This window comes from Camellia sinensis, chromosome 7 (assembly GCF_055761805.1).
Source record: "Camellia sinensis isolate YWXY chromosome 7, ASM5576180v1, whole genome shotgun sequence".
NCBI classification, from domain to species: domain Eukaryota; kingdom Viridiplantae; phylum Streptophyta; class Magnoliopsida; order Ericales; family Theaceae; genus Camellia; species Camellia sinensis.
Window position 1 is genome coordinate 82,364,000 of NC_138967.1, and position 20,403 is coordinate 82,384,402.

The window sequence follows — 20,403 nt, forward strand, 5'->3', positions numbered from 1 at the left end:
ATTCTAAATTTCTCTTGACAACAATGAGGACTAATGCTCTGCTTCAGAGAAAATTGGGTTAGTCCAGAGAAATTCTCTAGTTTATACTGAATTTTCTCTGGTTTGGTCTAGAAAAATTCTCTAGTTTGGATTAAAAGTTCTCTAGATTGATTTAAGGAACCTCAGACATTCTCTCCAGATGTCATCATTGAGTAGGCCACCTGGTATTCATTCAAAGTGCGGGATAAATTTTGGCATGATATAGATGCTCATGTTGATGGGGCTTTTCCCAAAATAAGCTAAAATAGCAACTTATTTCCCAAACTAGGTCTAGTTTTGATGGAATTCCCAAAATAAGCTAAAACGTTATTACAAATCACATTTTTACCATATTTCTGGCCCAGCCGTGAAAAAGTGATAAAATCATAAAAGTATGGTTACAAACCACGCTTTTAATTAAGAAAAACGTGGTTACAAACCACGCTTTTAAGGAAATCTGTTTTTGTAAAGAAAGCACTTTCAAATAAAATTATTTTGTAACCAAAATATAAAACAAGTAGGGAGGTAACTCAAATGGTAGTGTTCTCCTTTCCATGGGAGAGGTATGGGGTTCAATACCTCACATCTCTAATATTTAAAATAAAAAATAAAATTTTTAAAATTTGTTAATATTTAAAATATTAAAAAAATATAACACATAAATGTATGAAATATAATGCAAATTAAAATAAATAAATAAATATTTATGTGTTGTATTTTTTTAATATTTTAAATATTAAAAAAAATATTTTTTATTTTAAATATATAATTTTTATTATAAATATTTTATTTTATTTTATAAATATTTTAATTTTTTTGTTATGTGTTTTGTTATGATATGAGTGTGGAAATGTGTTTTGAATTTAAAATATTAAAATTAAAATATTAAAATATTTAAAAAATAAAATAAAATATTTAAAATAAAAAAAATTATATATTTAAAATAAAAAAATAAAATTTTCTTAAACATTTTTTTATATTTTATAAAAAATAAATCCAAAAATGTTGTTTCAAACGCTTTTCGTTTCTTCCAAACATGTCCTCCAATCCAAAAATATTTTTTAATATTTTAAAAGAAAAGGCAATAAGGTCATTTATTATAGAAAAGTTAACGCCGTTAGTTCCAATTTGACGGAAGGGGGGTATCTACATAATGTCAAGTAAAGTAAGGGAGATTATTGTAATTATTTTTTTATTTAAAAATTTTAACAACATTTAAAACAAAACAAAATAAAATATTAATTTAAAACAAAACACATAACAAAAAAATTAACATTTTTAATTTTTAATTACGATTTAAAATATAAATTTTGTTATATTTTGTTAAGATCGTAACCAAATCGTAAAATATATTTTAATTTTGTTACGAAATCGTAACCAAACACATAACAAAAAAATTAAAATATTTAAAAATATATTTATAAAATAAAATAAAATATTTATAATAAAAATTATATATTTTAAATAAAAAAATATTTTTTTTTAATATTTAAATTATTAAAAAAACACAACACATAAATATTTATTTATTTATTTTAATGTACATTATATTTCATACATTTATGTGTTATATTTTTTTAATATTTTAAATATTAAAAAAATTTAAAAATTTTATTTTAAATATAATTTTTATTATAAATATTAGTTAACCAAATAAATGTTTTACTTTTTTTGATAAAAAAAAAAAATACATAATAAATATATAAAATATAGAGTAAGTGGAAGGAAAAAAAAAATTGAATTGAATTTGAAAAATACAAGAGTTTTGAGATGTAAGGAATTGAACCTCGTACCTCTCCCATGGAAAGGAGCACACTACCATTTAAGCTACCTCCTTATTTATCTTATATTTTTGTTACAAAACAATTTTATTTAAAAGTATTGTTTCTAACCACGCTTTCTTTACAAAAACAGATTTCCTTAAAAGCGTGATTTGTAACTACGATTTCTTAATTAAATTTTACGATTTTATCATTTTTTCGCGGTTGGACCAGAAATATGGTAAAAGCGTGATTTGTAATAATGTTTTAGCTTATTTTTTGAAATTTCGTTCAAACTAGGCCTAGTTTGGAAAATAAGTTGCTATTTTAGCTTATTTTGGAAAAAGCCCCTCGTGTTGATACAATTCGTGCTGCCATGCTATCTGAACTTACAAACCCAGTATGAGGTATTTTAATTTATAAACTTTGGATTGCTTAGTTCATCCAGAAAGTGTCCTTTTATGGTGACAAATTTTGAGTCAAAATAGGAACAAACATCAATATGATCCCATACACAGTGGTTATGTGATCACTTATCATTACTTGCTAATTGTAATCAACTGTAGTCAAGTGCAGTTATACATGCAAATGGCAAAGCTGGATATATCTTAGGACTTCAAAAACTTTATAAAATCTTGTCCCTTTATTAGTCAGTCTTCTTTCTAAGGAACTTATATATAATACTAAAAATTTGCAGAAAAAATTGAACAAGGCATTATTAGGACATATGGATGCTTTTTTAGACGGAGCTAGTGATGATACTTGGCCAGTAATAAGGAAACTTCTTTGCCGTGAGACAGAATTAGCTGTCTTTGAATTATCTGCAGCACTTTCTTCTTTTGACATGGATGAACAAACCAAGGATAAGATGCTCAAGAGTTTGGAAGATTTTGCAAGAGGAATTATCGAATCAAAGGCAAAAGAAGAAGCTGGAAGAGTTCTTTTCCGTATGAAGGATAGGTAGTTGTTGCATTTGAGATTTAAATTTCTTGCAATAGTTCGATTCAATTGTTTCAACCTATAGGTTACTGAAATTGATTGTAAAACTACCCACAGATTTTCAACAATATTTAGCCATGATTCTGATTCGACGGCGTGGTAGAGATAGAGGTGAAGGTGAAGATCAGAATGTGCACAAAGAGAAAGGGTTTGGTTTGAATAGAATGAAGATCGAAGAGAGAGAGAAAGAGAGAGAGAGAGAGCCAAATTTCTTTAATATGATATATGGGCGTGGGTTTAGGAATCTTAGATATTAAAAAATAATATTGTGAATCTCTTCCATTGCTAAAAATGGTAGAGGAACCTTAGATTAATTTTCTCTTTAATTTATAATTATATTTTAAACCGTCCGAATTATGCCGCCTACAATCCCAACCAAGACAAGGATCCAGCCTATCATTTAAGTGTACTTTTTACCACATAGTAATACAAATTAATCAGTTAAGGGGTTGTTTGGGATGTCCTAAATAAGTGCATTTTTTTGACTTTTTTAACTAAAAAGTTGAGAAAAAAAATATGGTTATTTGGGATAATTTTTTGACTTCTTTATGAAAAAATGTGTACTAAAAAATTATATAAATTAGTGTATAAAAGAAGATTGTGAGGAAATAGGCGGTACAGTGAGATAGTTGAGGAAAGTGTGTGCATAGTGTACTTGGGATATGATTCACTACTTTTCGAACATTGAATTGGAGGTGTTGTTCGGCCCATGGGGGCCCACCACGGGTCCCGTTTTGCTAACTAAAACCGTTTAATGTATAGAATTCGTCGAGTACTATACGCTTCTAAAAAATCACGTTGATCGGATATCGATAGCTATCTGATCGAATTGGTTATTTTTCAACCGTTAACTATAACGCCATCCGTTTTATAAATTTTAACTGATTTGATCATATATTTACCAATATCCAATCAACGTGATTTTTTACAAACATATACTACTCGACGAATTCTACACATTGAACGGTTCAAATTATTAAAATGGGACCCGCGATGGCCCCTACGAGCCGAACATCATCGTGTTATTTGTGCACCTAAAATCGTGTAATTTTTCTCAAAAGTCACCTCCGCCTGTTGGACCGTAGAGCTGTCTGAAATGTAATTATGTGTTAAATTAATTTTTTAATATTTTTTTTTTGTGAATAGTGATAACTTTTTAACTTTTATAGTAACTTTTTGACTTTTTATCTTTATCAAGACATGCCAAACTTGACCTAAATATATCTATTTATCTATCTATTCCTTCTCTCTTCATACTATCAACTGAATCCTTGGGCAATTGAAGTAATGGTTTTAGTTGCAAAAAGTTCCAAAATTTTCTTATATAATAAAACTCAATTGTTTCTCTTAAGTTTACTTTGGCAAAGGCCCCCACAAAATCAACATCAGAAAATATATAATATATATATATATATATATATATATATATATATATATATATATATATGTATAGACTCCCATGAGTATAAAAAAAGTTCTAAAATTTTGGTAAAAAGATGTACCAATTTGGTATAAATGTGTCATATGGACACTTATAATTATTATTATTATTATTATAGATAAAGGTTCACATTGAAAAGAGCTTCATAAATTTAAAAAAACTTATAATATATAATTAAAAAAAAGCTCACTTTAAAAGAACTCCCACCAATTTAAAATAGGTTCTACCAACATTTCTTTGTTTTCGTTTTGAATTTATAAGTTCTATTTATTTGATAACTTTTGACACTTTCAATTTCTTTTTTTTTCATAGCTAAATGTTTTAAATATTCTCAAATTTTAGTTATGAGAATCGAAGAGACATGAATTTTACATGATATAATTCACTTAAAAATAATATATATATTATTTACATTTAAGTTTAAAATATAAAAAGCCTCGCACTAAAATTTTGCTTTAGTCCTCGTGGTAGTGAAGAAGACTATTACCACTGAAGTGACACATAATATATAATAACATTTCCTTTTATTTTTACTTATTTGAATTGTATACACATTACGTGTGCCAACCGCTAATTTATTTTTAGAATATCTAATATAAATAATTGCTACTAAATAAAGTACTTTTGTGATCGTCACAAACCGTCACAAATAATAAAAATGTAATCATAAAAGACCTTTTGTGATGGCCATGTGACCACAAATGGGGGACGCAAATGTGAGGTGACAAATACTTTTTGCACGGGTAGAGCCGCAGTTACAAATTATTTATGACTACCTAAATGACTTTTTGTGACAACTATTTTGTCGTCACAAAAAAAAAAAAAAAAAACTTTTAGCAACCATTTTTTTACCATTGCAAATAATTATTTATTTAAAAAAAAAAACTCATGCGTTTGCTACAACAAATAAAATCGATTGCAAGCACCTACCAATTTTTTTAATGAAAAAGAACAAAAATAACAAATTAATTTAAACTTATAACAAAATATTAACCTATATTCTCACACACACACACACATATAGTGTGCAAACAAAATATAAACTTTCATATATGTAAAACAAATATCCATTAACCATTCTTAAAATACATCGTACTAAAAAATTTAAGTCCTCAAAAAAAAAAAAGAAAAAGAAAAAAAAAGAGCAACATAATCTCAATTTGGCTCCAAACATCACCCATTTGATCATATCAACTACTCGCACAACAAAACCTGCAAACACATATATCAAACTTGACTTGAAAATTTAATGCACTTCAATGTGCTAGTTTAACTTGAAATAATCAAAATAAAACTATTTCAAAAGAAATTGTCAAAAGACAAAAAAAAGTCATCTCTAAATTCTTTTGCTTGGAGTAAATTACAAAAATATAGATGCCAATTCATAATTTGCACAAATAAATAGACAAGAAAATGGTCACCCAATCCAATCAGATTAATGAATAAACCAAAGAATTTGAAAAATGAACATAATCTCTGTCCTAGCATAGGTTAAACCAGAAGGAAGCAACAACAAGAAATTTGACTTCACTATTTAGAAGTTCATTGCTACTACCTAGTGCTATCGAGTTACAGAATTCACTATGTAATTCAAGAATTAGCAAAGAAGAATTTGGGAAATAAACTCAGTCAATCAATAACAAAGAATTACAAAAGTCATTTGCATCACTGCGAATAGATGATAACACCAGCCTCCTAAAATCAAGTAGCCCATTAGTAGATTGAATTGCTAGATTATCCAATCTGAAAGTTTTGCCCCCAAGCACATTTTGGCCAAGAGCATTTAAACAGTTTCTTGCTGTCTGTGATATTTATTGTTATGTGATGCATTTGATCTAGAGTCATAAACTTCCAAAAACATGTATACAAATATGATCAATTGTATATGAAAAATGTTAAAAATCCCAAAAATTCTACCAAATGTCTCACATAAATGTGGAACCTATGTGGGTCCCAAATTTATGTGAGACATTTGGTAGAAATTTTGATAGAACTTTTAGAGTCTCTAGCATTTACTCATTGTATATTTCTACAAATGGATCACATTGAGAAAGAAAGGGAAATCACATATGATGAACCATCCATAGATTAAGCAATATTCCTAGTTCTTATGCACAAAAGATTCTCTCTCTCTCTCTCTCTCTCTCTCTCTCACACACACACACACACACACACACACACACACCGCTGGAAATTGATTAAAAGCCATACCTAAGAAGCCTTCCCAGCTTCATCGTGGACCTCAAAAATGTGATTTGCCAGATTCAGCAGGCTTCAATTCTCCATTGCCATTCTAATAATTCAAAAAAAAAAAAAAATAATAAATAAAAAATGTAGGAAAAAACCGAGAATCAAAATAAGCACAAAACTTGGTGAAAAACTTAATAGCATTCAGGAAGTGAAATTAAGCAACGGGCTAGACAATGATGATATAAAACGGTGATAAAAATGTTACGAATTTGCTGTTAAACTCTTCCATTGCTTTCTCATATCTGCCTTCTTCTTCGTAGGCTTTGCCACCTAAGGAGCTTTCTCCAATATGCTACAAGAAAATAGCAGTTAGTGAGCATATGATTCAAAAAACACAAAACAAACAAAATAAATAATAAAACATAAAAATAAAATCAGTTCTAAGGATGTAATATCAACCAAAAAAATAAACTACAACATTTTCAACAGAAATGGACTAATCAGCTAAACGTGGAGTACCTCAATATGGATTACTGTGATTCAAAACAGTTAACATAATAATTTTGAGCACGACTTTCCAAATTCATTTTGGTTGTTGCTCGCAAGGGAAAGTAGATCTTACAGATTTAGAAATTGCTTTCCATTTCACTCCACCAGCTTTCCCAACCTGAACCTCATATAACTCATAATAAAACAATTTTGTAATAGTGGAGAGTAGACTTCCATTTGGTTGCCAAGAAATTATAGGAAAACAGGTACGATTTCTAATTGTTTGACGAAATGCATCTCTTGGAACTAAACTTCAAAGTACTGAGCCAAACAAAACAACCAAGTCTAGATTAAGTTTACAAACTTTCAAAACCAAAACATTAACAAAGCACAATTATATTTAAAATATATGCATCTTCCTAAATTATGTTTTGAATAATTTTTAGTTTACTATAAATATCAAAACAGATAAGATAACACACTATTATTTTCCATGCAATCAAAGTCAAGCTCTGAAGTTAATTTTTTTATATGTTTTATAGGATACTATTTCCCATTCAAACAAAGTCAGAATGTGAGTTGCTCTCATTGTGCACAAGCATGAACTTAGAAAATTTATAAAAAAAAAAAAAATAAAAAAAAATCACAACCAGATTAAGCTGAAGTAAAAAAGAAAAAAGAAAAAAGAAAAAAGAAAAAAGAAAAAAGAAGAAACTAAAAATGAAGCAAATCTCAAATCCAAATTGAGATCACCTTTGCTGTATAAGGATTAATTTATAAAAAAATTGAGATATTATTATGGACTTGTCTTGGATGACAAAGAAAACAACAATGCTACAAACAAGGGAAATGCTACGTCAATACAAGACTTCAGAATTAGTGGCGTTTCAAAAGGGCCACAATAGACCAGAAAAACACTGTTAAAAGTTAAGATGACGTTTATAACATTTGCCGCGGATATGGGCATCATCTTACCTTTGTGGTGTTTTAAAAAATGCCACTAGCCTTATAGCATATCCACCTAAGCATTCTGATCTCATCTACACTCAATTTCTACACATGTAGTTTCTTAGCTACCCAACATTCTGTAATCCCAGGAGGTCATCTATCGTAGTGCTACTTTCATCCAAGGATGCTTAACTACTGTCATATATTCATATATGATTTTAAATTACATCTTACTTGCCAACACCCTAGACACTTGCAGTTATATGCACACCCAACATTTTCATCCATTAATGCTTCCAATATAACTAGACTTCTAATGTAATTTGCCGGCACAGAATTCCCAGTCACCAAGCCCAAAACCTAAAGAAATGACTAAGCAATTTTACAATAACTTCTTTGAACAACAATGCTACACTTACCTCACATGTAAGACTGAACATTCAATGAAAAACTAAAAAGTAACAAACTCAATAAGGCATAATGTAGAAGGGAATCATAAATTACCTCGCCAACATGATTGCAACTGAATAGCAGCTTTACGTATTGAAATGAATTCCTTGCGAGCAATGTAAGTATGAATTTGCCTTTGAATTTTGTTGGCCGCATTTCCAAGAACCTCAGCTGTCGCATCCACCTCAGCCATCTGCCCAGCTCGCAGGAAGACCTTTGTCTTGCCTATCTGCCAAGCCAAGCTCATGCTACAATATGAAATAGAAGTTCTCAGATCCCATTTGTAAAATTGCATCACATCAAAGTGATTTTAAATAGGCAGTTAAGCAAAACACAATAGTAAAAAAAAGATAAAAAATTGAGTAAATTTTGTATTATCACCCGAAAACCCCAAACAGAAAGGAAAATAAACATTTTAAACATACGCCCAAACATTCTGCAACTACTTGAAGGTGGCAGAAGTTGAAAGTCACTTTGGACATCAAGTGAAAATGCCAGCATAAATAGCACGACCAGGACAATAAATTCAATGAAACATCATGATTACCTGATTTCAATCCCATTTTATCCAGAATCATCTGTCATGCAACCTTGTCATCATAGCTGCACCAAAAGTAATCATAGTTCAACAAAAAGAACAAATTAAGAGGAACAAGAATAAGAGCAAGGCATCAAGAAAAAAATACAGAAGAACAAATCATGGGGCATTCCATATTTAATCAACTTATACAATAGATAGCTGAATTTTTTTTTGAAAGCAGATCCATACTGATCCTTAAATTAAACACTAGAAAACAAAAGAATACAAGTGAAACCTACTGTAAGAAATAATGTATAGAGAAAGAGAGAGAATAAATTGTATGTATTATTATTGATTGATATATTGATATATTTATTACAATGATTCATGATTCCTATATATAGAAGAGGGTGAGTGTGTAGTAGGTAAGGAGTAGGTGAAGTGGAGGTGGTAGTGGTATAGTGGGTTAGGTTTAGGTTTAGTGGAGTAGGTTTAAGTGGGTGAAGTAGGTGATAAATTTTAACAGCCCCCCGCAAACTCAAGGGGGATAGGAACTAGCCAACTTGAGTTTGGAGAGAGTTACAAAACAAGAAAATACATAAAAATAAAAAAGGATAGGAGACACTGTATGGTCGTGTCAGACCATTGGTGAAGACACTGGATGGTGGTGTCATAACGTTGTAGAGGACACTGTATGGTGGTGTCATAACGTTGTAGAGGACACTGTATGGGGGTGTCAGACCGATGTAGAAGACAGTTTATGGGGTCATGTCGGACCGTTGTAGAAGACAGTTTATGGGGTCATGTCGGACCGTTGTAGAAGACAGTTTATGGGGTCATGTCGGACCGTTGTAGCAGACAATGTTGTGACAGTTGTTGTGACAGTTTACGGAGTCTTGCTGGACCCTTGTAGAAACTAACCGGAATCAATGTCGGGACAGTTTACAAAGTCTTGTCGGACCCATGAAGGAGCTAACCGGAATCAATGTCGGGACAGTTTACAGAGTCTTGTCGGACCCTTGTAGAAACTAACCGGAATCTATGTCGGGACAGTTTACAGAGTCTTGTCGGACCCATAAAGGAGCTAACCGGAATCAATGTCGGGACAGTTTATGGGGTCGTGTCGGACCGTTGAAAAAGTTGCACCCTCAAAAGGTGTGCCCAATTTTGTCAAAAGGCGTGCCCACTGCATCAAAAGACGAGCCATCAAAAGGCGCGCCAGACACGCGGCGATGCATGTGATCGACAGTGCGCGTGTCGGCCTCTTCGTCATGGTCTTTATAAACCGAAGCGGAGGCGGAGGCTGGGAAGCATAACAAACCAGTCTGAAACCTCTGAAAATTTTCATTCTGAAACATCTGAATATTTGCATTCTGAAACATCTGAACAATGGCCTCTTCTTCCCGTTCAGCTACCCAGAATATGGCCTCTGCGTCTCGTGGTCTACTCACTCTCTTTCCCGACCTCAACGAGTCAACAAGAGAGATAACCGGTGCGGTGGCCAGTGATCCCCAACCAAACGCCTCTGGTTTTGCTCCGTTGAACTTTCCGATGCGGTCGGTGGAGCAAAAAATGGCGGGGCAAACAGATATTGAGGCCAATCAGTATACTTTGAAGTCATGTGTGGAAACCATGACTGCGGTCACAAACCTGTCGCACCGGCTGCAGAGCAGGACAAATGAGGTGCAGCAGTTAAACTCCCAGCTGGCTCTGCTCCAACGCATGTATAAGGATGCGCGAGCAGAGATAAGTGTGCTAAAGGCGGAAAATAAGGAGCTGAAGCGGAAGGCCACCGTGATGTTCCGATTTGGAGGGCCGCCATATGCTGCAGTGGAGGAGTATGGAGTAGTGATCATGCCCAGTGGAGTGGGAAACACGGAGGCAACACCGGCAAGGGCCGCCCAAGACGGTGGCAAGAAGAAAAGACCGGCAGAATAGGCGAGAAGAAAAATCCCACTGTTCCGATTTGTGTTGGTTGTGTTTTGTTTTGTTTTGTGTTTTTTTTTTTATTTTTATTTTTTTTATTATTATTATTATTTTTTTTATGGTGTAAAATGCTGATCGGGGTTGATCCCCGGCATGAAGAAATGACAAGTTTGTAAAATGTTTTTTTTTTTTTTTTTTTTTTTTTTTTTTTTTTGGGAGTGTTTTGTTGAAAAAATAAAAATAAAATGAAAGAAAACAAGGGAGAAAGAAAATAGATAAAAAATATTTATAGATGGATTATATGAAAAACATCAGTGCGATTGTTTCAAAATAAAGTGGGGTATTTAAAAAAGAGGAAAAGTGACTTGGAAAAAATAAATAAAAATAAGTGATTTTTGAAATCAAATGGAGGAGAGAGAGGGACAAACCCATGTGATAAAGTGGAGAGAGAGTCGGTGAGTGGGGTGCAAAAGGTGAAGGAGAAATGATGGATTGAAAATGGTTTGGGTCAAAAGTGGACACTGTTAGTGGGGAACATGAGTGCATTGATTATTTGATATAATAATAATAATAATAAAAATAAAAAGTTAGAACAGTTGGAGAGAATGAGTGGAGTATGGTAAGGGTTTCATCCAAAGCCAAAATTCCTGCAGCGAATCACTTCGCAAATCCTAGCATGAGCTTTTTCTCTTTCCAGGCTTATTCATGAATTTCCTGGTGATTTCAAGAGCCTCTGGTGGCATTGTAGCAGAGAACACCCCAACCTGGATTTTGGGTGGCAGCAACTGAGAACACCCCAACCTGGATTTTGGGTGGCAGCAACTGGAAAATATCATAGATCTGATTTTTAAAAACCTCGTGACAGCATTTCATCAGCTTCATCCAAGACAAACATTTTGATGTAAACAGGGCGAAGTGATTGTCTCCGCAACATGTCAAACACACGACCAGGAGTACCAACAACAACATGAACCCCACTGGAGAGAATGCGCTGATCTTCGCGCACACTAGTCCCTCCAACACAAGCATGAACCTTCACACTTTGCTGGGCAAGTTCAAGAGTGGGTGGAAGAACCAAAGCTTGGCACTCAACCAAGCTATAATCTAGCTGCTGCAGAATTCCAGAGCAGAATGTTGCAGTGTTTCCAGTTCCAGACTGTCTCGTCATATGAGGTGAAGAATTCTTCTCCATCAGCCTCACACATGACTACAGTTGCACAAATCTTTGTTGATTTTATCAGCGGAATAGGTTGAGGTCCGGCGGGCGGCTAAGGTGAGGTTGCCGCCCGCCGGGGAAGCGAAAATACTAGGTTTTAAACCAGTTCTGATACCATGTAAGAAATAATGTATAGAGAAAGAGAGAGAATAAATTGTATGTATTATTATTGATTGATATATTGATATATTTATTACAATGATTCATGATTCCTATATATAGAAGAGGGTGAGTGTGTAGTAGGTAAGGAGTAGGTGAAGTGGAGGTGGTAGTGGTGTAGTGGGTTAGGTTTAGGTTTAGTGGAGTAGGTTTAAGTGGGTGAAGTAGGTGATAAATTTTAACACCTACTTTCCATGCAAAACTTCTGGAGCAAGAACACCAAAATGGAGGAGAAACTCATAGAACATTCGTCTAGGGGGGGTACCCCGCACAGCTAATTCTGATTGCCTCAAGAGCACCCTACAGCACAAAGGAATGACCAAGACATAATACCAAAAAATGAACCATTAGCCCTAGGTTTAATTTTTCAGGTTAGATAATATGAATATAATACAATATGAGGTATGTGGTTTGCGAGAATATACTTACACCACAATGTATTTCCAGCATATGTCAGTGAAGAGGATAGAAGAGAAATCAAAATATTAGCTAGTCCCACACTATCTACTTACATAACATAAATAAAAAGAAAATCAGATTCCCACATAAATTTCATTAAGTTAAGACGACATTTGTTTAAAATCGCTTCTATTTTATTTCTCTTTTCCATTTATTTTTTTTCTTTTGACTCCATAAATTCAAGATTCTAAAACAACCTCACAGTTTCTTTATTTCTTTTGACTTTATAAATTCAAGATTCAAACACAACCTCATAGTTACTGAATAGACATACATTATTGGTCCAACAAGAAACTGAGTAAGACATGAAATGGTTAGACATTTTAATTTACAGGAGGAAAACCAAAGTTTGGGAAATTTTAATTTACACAAGCAGCTATAGTACTTCACAACCCATCTGAAAACCCTTCTAAGTGGAAAATGAAAAGCACATTTGACGTTACCGAAAAGAATAATTAGACAAACAAGCTTTTGATCACTACCAAAATGCCTTGCCAATACATCACTATTTTAAATTTAGACCTGAGTTGTAGTTTACCTTCCTCGGTAATGATTAGGCACTACCGCAGAGCTTCATCAGTGCCAGCACCATCCTCTGATGGGGATCCTGTATTTTCTAGCACTTGTTATTCAAGCCCAAAAAAAATATATATATATAGACATTCTCTTTAAGTACAATAATATAGACATTCTATTGGAAAAATCTTGCACATAATTCGTATAAATTAGAGAGGATAAATGGAAAAACAATTTTAGTATGAACAATGACAGAACACGAACAAACCTTTGATCCTTTTGGGACCATTGGAAACTTTTTTAAACCAATGGAGTGCCTACCAGCTAGCAAAACCTGGTTGTCATCTTGAAACCACTAAATCCTTCATCAAAATCCTCACAAAACAGTTTGATCTGCATGAGGCAAATGCCAAATTTCAGATTTTCTCTATACTCGCCAAAAAGAAAAAAAGAAAAAGAAGAAAGAACAAATGGCTCAAATTTGAACCAAATAGAACCATCGGAAATATACCTCAAATTCGAACCAAAGAAGAAAGAACAAAAGTACACTCATAGGAAATATCCATATCCAACCAAATACAGCCATAAAACTAAAGATTGAGATAATTGAATTATACCTCATCAAATCCATTGGATTTTTTACAAGATAGAGCATAAGAATCTTCAGAATATAGAATTTGGTCCATTATGGAATTGTAAAGTGATTGGGAACAGACCACTGAATAAAATGATAATAAAGTGCTTCAAAAAAAATTCACAATAACATTTCTTAATGATAGTGTGACCATTTAGCAGCATTAAAAAGAGAGAAAATTACATGGAGGATAGCTCTAATGCATACGACTCGTTTTAAGAATATAGAATTTCAAATGGTAAAACTCAAAGACATGAACTTGTTAAAACCATAAATTATTTAAATCACATTTGGTATTTTCTGCCGAGAGTGATAGGTGCCAAAGAGGAAGCAATTAGGTAGGTGCTTCATTGGACACTGTCAATAAGTCCACACTCAAATCTGTCATATGAAACTCTTGAAGGGGCCACAAACTACTTTCACCAAAACAAAATTGCCAAATAAAAAGTCAAAACGGAGAAGTCATAGTCAACAATGCTTTGAAATCTAGGACCAACAATTTAATTCAAAAAATAGGAATTTTCCGAGAGGGTTCAATTGAACCCACTAAAGCTTGAAAACATTCTACTATACATGAAATGTAAAATTACAGCCCAAATATAGCTTGACAATAAAACACAGTGCAATTTGACAATAAAACTAGAAGGAGAAGAATAATAATTTACAGCTCAAATGTAGCTTCTTGGTAAGTAAGGATATGTCCTGAGTGATTATTGAAAGCATAGGAAAGACCTGCAAGTTCAAACTTTTTCATCTGATGAGAATTTGTCAACAATTTTACTGCATATTTTTCTTTAATTCTGTGTTTGCTTGGGGGATTTGGAGACGGCTTTGGAAAAGGAAAGAGAAAAGTGTGTGAAACTAGGTGAAATGTAAGTATATTTTATCTATATTTCACCTACTTTTTCCATTTCTCTTTCCAAATTCATCCTCAAATCCCCCAACCAAACACAACATAAAAGGACTTTGAAGCCATTATCACTCATCCATTGACTTCATAAAAAGTTTATTCATTTCACAACACATGGTAATCAAACAGTAAATTCGTACAATTTGATCAAGTGTACAAGAGACCCCATTCTACTCTGTCAATCAAATCACACTAAAAAACAGAATCCTACAATTGACATCTTTATTGGATATTCAAAACACAAATAAAAAATCCTAATTAGATATCCAAAAACAAAACAAAGCACTAATTTAATAGGAACAATAAACAATTCATCGTAACCAAACACACAGAGGCCTAATTTATACTAAATTGAAGAAATTGAAGAAGCAATGGAATGGCAAAAAACCTAAAATTAAATAAAGTGATAAATATATTTAGAGAGAGAGATCCTTAACCTTAGCTAAATAGCTTAAATTGGAGGATACACGCATCAATGAAGTAAGTAGAACATAAAATTAAATGAAAATTACAAATTAGAGTGAGTAAAGAATCATAGACATAAACAGAGGCTACATACATAAAACCACAAAACTATGTAAATGTGTATGTGTGTATATGGAGAGATCTATGCTAACCTCTTGTAAAAGTTGAGCTTGGTGATAAATGTCTTCAGCCGAAGTACACCCAGACCTGCCACTATCACTATGATCGCTCAATGGATCTCTGAATTTGACTTCGGGAGGCTCCGGTCTCACATCATACGAAGGGCCTGAACCAGAGACTCCACGGCAGCAGAAGAGGCAGCAGATTTGGACGAAGAAGAAGAATCAGCGGTGGCGGTGGAGGTAGATTTGGTGTCATCATTGTCGAGGCGAGACTCATGAGGTGGTGGAGGAGGAGTGCTGGACCAAATAGAGCTGCTGAGACATTCAGGGACTCACTTCTTCACCATCTCGATCTTAGAGAGAGCTTCGGTGGGGATCGAAGGTGGAGACGGTGGCAACGCAATTGGAGGTAGAGAGAGAGATGAGGGAGAGAGAGCAGAGTTGAGGGAGTGGCTAGGGTTGAAATGGTTGGAAGAAATAAGGACTAGCATGAAACCAAACCATAATATATAAACTTCACCCGTCGCTAATGTGTGATTGACTGGCGACCTATCTTTTTGCAACCGCAAAATTGCTGCCGTTAAAACACATATGCAGTCATTAATGTGTATATATTATTTGCGACTGCAAACTAGCCGACCCAAAAAAAAAAAATAATAATAAATAAAATAAAATAGAAAAAGAAGCAAAAAACCCTTTTTCTAGTAGTGTATCTCACTGTCACGGAAGAGCAACATATGCATGCATAACCAATTCATTAAGATATAGAAACCATCAAATGAAAAAGATGCATAGACTAATCAAATTTACAGAATCAGGAATGAAGCAAGTAGAGTGAATCCAACTATAAAAAGCTACCTCTTGAAACTTTCATTTCATTATCTCAACCTTTGTGTGCTAATACTATCCTCCCATCCCATTGATTGATTCCAAATAGTCAATTCAAATTTCAACATCTATCAGAATATACGATTCCATTTTCCTTTATAGTTAAAACGACATTTTCTGCAATCAACCCAAACCAAACAAGTCCTGTCAAAGCCAGAATGGTTCTCTTTTCCTTCCTGTTAATAGAGGATTCTTCTCCTCTATTAAGTCTAAATCCTTCAAGTCTTTAAACCTCCAGGAAGAAAAACTTGAAAAGTTGCTTCCATATTTTCTCTCTGAGCAAAGTACAGGCTCCAGTCCAGTCCTCTTTAGCAATCATTACCATTCTTCAATAGCTTTCAAGTTCTTACTCTATGCTCAGTTACAGCCTCTCCTGCTGTACTACTGCCTTCTTCAGCAGTAATCAAATTTGCTTCTCTTCACTTAACAGCACCTCATTTTGGCTATTTCTTGTTACATTTGTCCACATTCAGTCCAGATCAGCCTTAACACCAGTTCTCTGTTTGTGTAAGACCACCTTTACATTCTCTCTTTGACAAGTGATGCTCTTTTACGTTTGTGCAGCAAAATGGGTCTTACCAACCCATTAACAGTTTGTTCCAACTCAGAATGAAGATCTCAATTCACTCGGCAAAGCCCAAAAACACAGCAGAAGTGTCCTTGAGTCCACATCTACGCCGGGCGTAGATCCACAAGAACCAAAGAGGAACGGTTTTAAAAGCCCATTGTTCAAGCCCAAAACCAACAACCGCCGCAAACAAGCTTTTTGTGCCTAAATGTCTAATTTTTCGTTTTACTTTTATTCTCAATCTCCACATCTACTTGTGTATTTCTTCTTCTTCTTTTTTTCTTGCTCTTTTTAAAATTGTCTCCAAAAGTTTGTGATTCAAGATTTGAATCTCAATTTAACAACTTCCACATACCCATTTCTTATCTCGATATCATAATGATTTCCACTGCATGCATCAAATTACAAATATGCTAACCATGATTCCCTTTCTTTGAAAATCTTGCAAAAATCAACTATCTTAGTGAACCAACTAGGCCTAGCCTAGTTGGCCACCATGAATTTCCTAAGGGTTCAGTTGTAACACCCCAAAGAATGCTACGTACCATAACTACATTATTATCTACTCTTGAATGTCTTAAGTCAAATTAGCTATCTCATTATACAGAATACTTAAAGTAAAGCATAGAAACGGGTAGTTGGAAAGCCTTGAGGAAGAGTGCCTAAGAAAAAGGAACTTAAGGACGTTTATGATTGATGAAAAACCTAAGACAATTTGGAAGTAGAACCTTGGTGTGAAAGTTAATAAAAGACATAGTGTTAGGGGATTGATTTTGAAGTGAATATTGAATGTTTAGATCACCTAAGAAACCTTAAGTGAGGAGCTTAATGATCCTAATCTAATGAATAGAGTTTAATGAACATTTTATTGGAAATTAAGCGGGATTAGCATTAATTAAGATTAAGTAAGCTTAATCAACATTAATTAAGCTAAACTGATTAAGATAAACCTCGATTAATTAGAGACTAACCTTGATTAATTATAACTAAGATTGATTAATTACACTAACGGTGGAGACTGAGGAATTGATGAAGCAAGCAAATAGGTGATGCATACATACACCACCCTTTTGTCCCATACCTTGTTTGTCTTCCAATCCTTTTGTCCCTAACCTAAACCAATGATATAAAACAAGAAAAGAATCAGATTTTACTAGAAAGAAAGAGAAGAACGTAGACGAGAGGAGAAGGAAGAGGAGAAGAAAGAGAGAAGGAGAACTTGAAGAAATCTCCCTAGAACTCCATCTTTGGTCACTTAAGGTAAGCTTTGAACCCTCATCTTCCATGGAAACCCCTCCTATCACTTAAGATTGAAAGTTAGAATCAATGAGTTAGTAAGAAAGTTATGAAGAAAAAAAATGAAGAAAAATGAAATGGGATGGAAGAGGAAGCAAGATAACTTGAATTCTTGTTATTTCAACCCTTTTTTTTATTATGCTCACCTTGTTAAAGCTTTGTCCTCAAGATTTTACATGTTTTCCAAGTATTTTCCAAGTTTAATTTAATGTTTTGAAAGGAAGAGAAAGAAGGGTTTGAGTAAGAAATAGAGAAAAGAACAAACTAGAGGTTGTAATTTTTGTTGTGTTAAGTCATTTTTATGATTCTTGATTTGTTTAAAGCTTTACCCTCATCAATTCATGTAAATTACAAGAGTTTTGCAAGCCTAAAATCATGTTTTCAAACCTTGGTAAGAAACGGAGAAAGATAAGTAAAGGGTGAGAAATTCAGACTCAAACAAGAAACTCTCAAACAACCACTTCCACAAGCGCGGTACTCGTCCCCGCATGTGTGGCCAGACCTTCCAAACTTCATTTTGCACACTGCACCCGCTGCACTTGCGGCACCCCGTTCCAGCACAACTTCATGTCCTTTAAACATTGAATGCGTAGGACCTTTCAATGCATGCTTTTGACACTTGTTCTTGGAATGTTCATCTCCATGTAAATGCTTGCAAGTCAAGCTTTGTGTTGTCATGCTCAAGTTAAGCTATGTTCAAACTATGATTTTATGCTATATTTTATAAAGCTCATTGGTGTTCATTCATTTACCGCTGTACTATATTACTATTCATTGGGCAATGGCTCACTGTGTTACATGGACTTTTCTATTTCCCCCATAGTACCCATGTCCATCGGATATGACATAGATAAAGATGTGGAATGTGTCTGACATTTGTATTCAATTTAGACACTCAGATCCTTTAATTTGTGACAATACATGAAGAAAAAGAAATTCACATTTGTTAGTAAAACAATATTTTTAGCCTTTCACATGATTTAGATATAGAAATTTCATATTTTTTCTGATTCCTATTTAATTTCTAATATAATGCCACATAATTTACAACATCTCATGAGAATATTATATAATATACAATATATATGTGCATATGACATGTCCTCGTACCCATATCCAATTATGGATATGTACCCCAAGATTATAAGATTTAAATTTATGAAGGTCTGATACTTTGATACACACCAGTACCCAATACTCGTACCCGAGTCCGTGTAACATAGATGGCTCACCCCTCTCCCTTATATATATGTAGGTGACGAAGAGCACGGTTATGAAGAAAAGTTTGCTTAAAAATTAATCTTGTATATTCGTGTTGGTTTTGTAAGGTTTTGTCGTAAGTGATGTACTTTACTTTTTGTTGTATGGATCATGTAATAATAATACAAGACAATAATCCAAGAGAAATGTATGCTCCCATTTCATATATTATGCACTACTCTGAATGGATGTTTTAAATGGACTCAATACAAGAAAATAATGGCTTCCGCACCTGTAAATGAAAAATTTGCCCCAATTATCCTAAGAGTTCAACTTGTTTTGAAAGTTAGGCCTTTGGTAGTCTACGACTACTGGCCGATCACTACACTATCTTGTTTGGGGAGGGATAGGGTTGTGACAAAGTGATATCAAAGCACAACTTCATTCACACGCACGTTATCCTTCAAAGCAATAGATCTTTTAGAATGAAACCATAGGAATGCATTCAAGCCACGTATGTGTTTGTATCTAGACGTATTTAGGTATATGTGTATAGCTATAGTGTGGAGATATAAATGTTTGGGAGTGTCATAAGGTCTTGATCTTGCAAGAAAATTATAAGATTTTATTAGAGTTTGTTGTTTGAAAGTATGCTAGACTATGGGAATATTAAATCGATAATGATGTTCGTTAGTTACGTGAAATTACGGAAATAGTGAAATATGACGAGTTATAGCTTGAGATGTTGAACCTTAGAGACTCATACCCTTGCTGAATGACCTTGAAAGTCCGATTGGAATTGTGTTCGGCCGGTGTGGCTTCGAATAAGAAGTTTTGGGTAAATTCCTTGGAAATGACTATGTTGTCCTATTAAAACATTTGTGTATATATATGTATAGTGCAATCTTCTAATTGTGTAAAAGTATATGTGTTATGTGTTATGTTCTAAACTAGATATCATTTGGTATACGCATATATTATCCTAAGCGTCATTAATCCCCGTTTCTTGTGTCTTTAGAAAACATGGTGAAAAGCATAAATGTAAAAGAGGTCGAGTCTTTGTCATAGTGAGTAGAGAAGGTGGAGGAAGTGCTTAAGAGTGTAATGAAGATTATGCAACAATATTATGATAAACCGTAGAATTAAAAGACAAATCAAGCATTAAGTTAAAGGAGCCAAAGGACACATCTAAGAAATTTGTGGCAGAAGAGTCAAGCAATTCTGGACAG

At 33.5% G+C, this 20,403-nt stretch overlaps 1 protein-coding gene across 1 annotated transcript in view; it reads right to left on the reverse strand.

Moving 5' to 3' along the window:
- Positions 1–5,244: 5,244 nt before the first annotated feature.
- The window catches only part of LOC114304749 (uncharacterized), a 200,618-nt gene continuing 185,459 nt past the window's right edge, over positions 5,245–20,403 (reverse strand). Inside the window, exon 9 of the mRNA XM_082878337.1 lies at positions 5,245–5,430. The gene's annotated coding sequence lies outside the window, so the exon portion shown is untranslated. The remainder of the gene's footprint in view (positions 5,431–20,403) is intronic.